Here is a 2600-nt window from a genome sequence, read left to right on the forward strand (position 1 = left end):
ATGCGGGCTCGTGGCCGGCCGCGCACAGCTCTGCTTACATCAACCCTCCTTTAGGATGCGTCTGCCTCGCGGGAGCCCCCCAGTGGCCCTGGCAGGGAGCCCCCATTCCACCCAAAGCCCAGGCCTCAGCCTGGGCCTGGCACAGAGCCTCTGCGCCCAGGAGATGGCGCGACTCTGGGAGGATCTGGCAAAGTTGTTCACTAACCGCCCAGAGAAAATCCATCACTGGAAGAGGGTAGATGATCACCGGGTGGTTCTTTAAAAACACTTCCTAGGGATGGGTGTGGTCGCACACGACTGTAATCCAAGCACTCAGGAGGCTGAGGCACGAGGATTTTCATGACTTCAAGGCCAGCCAGGGCTACATAGTGAGTCCAAGGCCATCCTGGAGTACATAGTGAGACCTTGACTCAAACACACACACACACACACACACACACACACACACGCACACACACACACAAAAGGAAGGAAAGAAAGTCTTAGTACTTTGCCTGAAAAGCTCCTTTGCCTTCATTCCAGGAAAACTTGTCCACACCAATGAAGTGACTGTTTTACTGGGAACAACTGGTTTGCAAAGTGCTCTGCAAAGCAGGCTGTAGGTTTACCTGAGCACCGGAGAGAACATAGAAGAAAAACAATAGCCAGGCTAGGTGGTGCATGTCTGTAACACCAGCACTAGGGAGGCTGAGGCAGGAGGATCACTGAGAGTTGGAGACCAGCCTGGGCTACAAAGTGAGCGCAAGGCCAGCCTGAACTGCACAGGGAGACCGTGCAGTCTGTGTGTGTGTGTGTGTGTGTTTGAGTCTTTTTTGTCTCAAAAAGACAAAAAAGAAAAACTTTTTTCTTTTTTATTCTTATTTTTTCTTTATCGTATTATTTGTTGTTTACAATTACCTTTATCTAATTCTATTAATTTCCTTTTACTCCTTAATAGGATCTTTAGCACACATTTCTATCCTCCTCATCCTCCATTGTTTAATTTTCAAAATTTTCTGCTAGGATTGTCTTCTTCCTCAGCACTTTTATCTTTATTACTTGTATACAATAATTTAATTTTGTTAATCTTTAGACAGTTATCTTTATGAATTTCCTGTTGAATTATTCTCTATTGTTAGTGGAGGTACAGTTGATGCATTTAGTACTTAGTTCTGTATGTCAATATTTGGTTTTTCAGCTGGGCATGGTGGTGCATGCCTGTAATCCCAGCACTCAGAAGGCTGAGGCAGGAGGATCACTGTAAGTTTGAAGCCAGCCTGGGCTACATAGTGAGTTCAAGGCCAGTCCAAAGTACATAGTGAGACTCTTTCTCAAAAAAAATGTTTGTGTTTTCTTTGTGTTTATACTATAATTACACATCTCTTTTCTATGGATAACAGTGGTTCTTTGGTCAATACATTACTGGTTCTTTTGTCAATATCTAGTTTGTCTTTAATGCTATTACTCTTGCTGATTTTATTTCTATTGGTAGGGTGGGATTGATATTGTAATAGGTTTTCTTTTTATCCCAATAAGCATTTGGTCATTAACAATACCGTGGTCCATTCCCAGAGAACGGGGTGCTGGGCCAATTACACTGTATCCTCCCCAAAATTAATAGAGGTGGCTGGATTTGGTGACAGACGCAAAGGTCTATAATTCCTCATGCTCAGAGTGCATTACTGAAGAGCCGATGCTAAGATGTTAATAGTAGCAACAAAGTCTTTCCACTATAAGCATCTTCAACTTCAGCACAAAAGCCCCCAAGCACACACACACACACACACCAATAGGAACATGAAAAGTCAATGATTTTTTTGTTTCCCCTTGGCACTGGACAGCAGAGGTGTTGACTCACCTTACTGTGGACAAGACCAACATTCTAGAAGAGAAGGTAAGTCCTGGAGAATCAGCAACTCCAGAAAGCAATTATAAACTGGGCCAACAGCACTACCCCAAGGAAATCTCACGGCTATTGTAAACTGCAAAAACAGTATGAAATTTTACTCTGAAAGTAACTCCTTCACAGCAGGGTAGAGTTTAAGAAGAAACCCAATACAGCTCCTGACATACTGCCAGAGAGTGTTTGATCAGGTGTGATTTGCGAAGGAGGTAATTGTTTAAAACAGCCACAGAACAACTACAGAACAACTCAACTTCGGGGTTTTCAGTGTTACCTTCCCACAGTGATGGGGTGAGAGACACCCACGGGAGAACAGAGAGGGTGTGGGCTAGACATACACCTCAGATTGTGGCAATCATCCAAGCCAAGTGGTCTTTTTGCTCAAGTTGGTAGATAAGGAAGACACTCAGACCAATGGTCTTTGTAGATGTAGGGAGTAAGACCTGAGTCCAAGGTGGGAAGGCTTAGAAAAGTACGCATGCTCACTCCATGGCAACCAGGAATGGGGGTGGAGAGAGAGAGAGAGAGAAAGAGAGAGAGAGAGAGAGAGAAAGAGAGAGAGAGAGGGAGAGGGAGAGGGAGAGGGAAGAGGGAGAGGGAGAAGGAGAAGGAGAAGGAGAAGGAGAAGGAGGAGAAGGAGAAGAAGGATAAGGAGGAGAAGAAGAAGAAGAAGAAGAAGAAGAAGAAGAAGAAGAAGAAGAAGAAGAAGAAGAAGAAG

The sequence above is a fragment of the Chinchilla lanigera genome, unplaced genomic scaffold, assembly GCF_000276665.1.
Source record: "Chinchilla lanigera isolate Chin_1 unplaced genomic scaffold, ChiLan1.0 scaffold00171, whole genome shotgun sequence".
Classification (NCBI taxonomy): domain Eukaryota; kingdom Metazoa; phylum Chordata; class Mammalia; order Rodentia; family Chinchillidae; genus Chinchilla; species Chinchilla lanigera.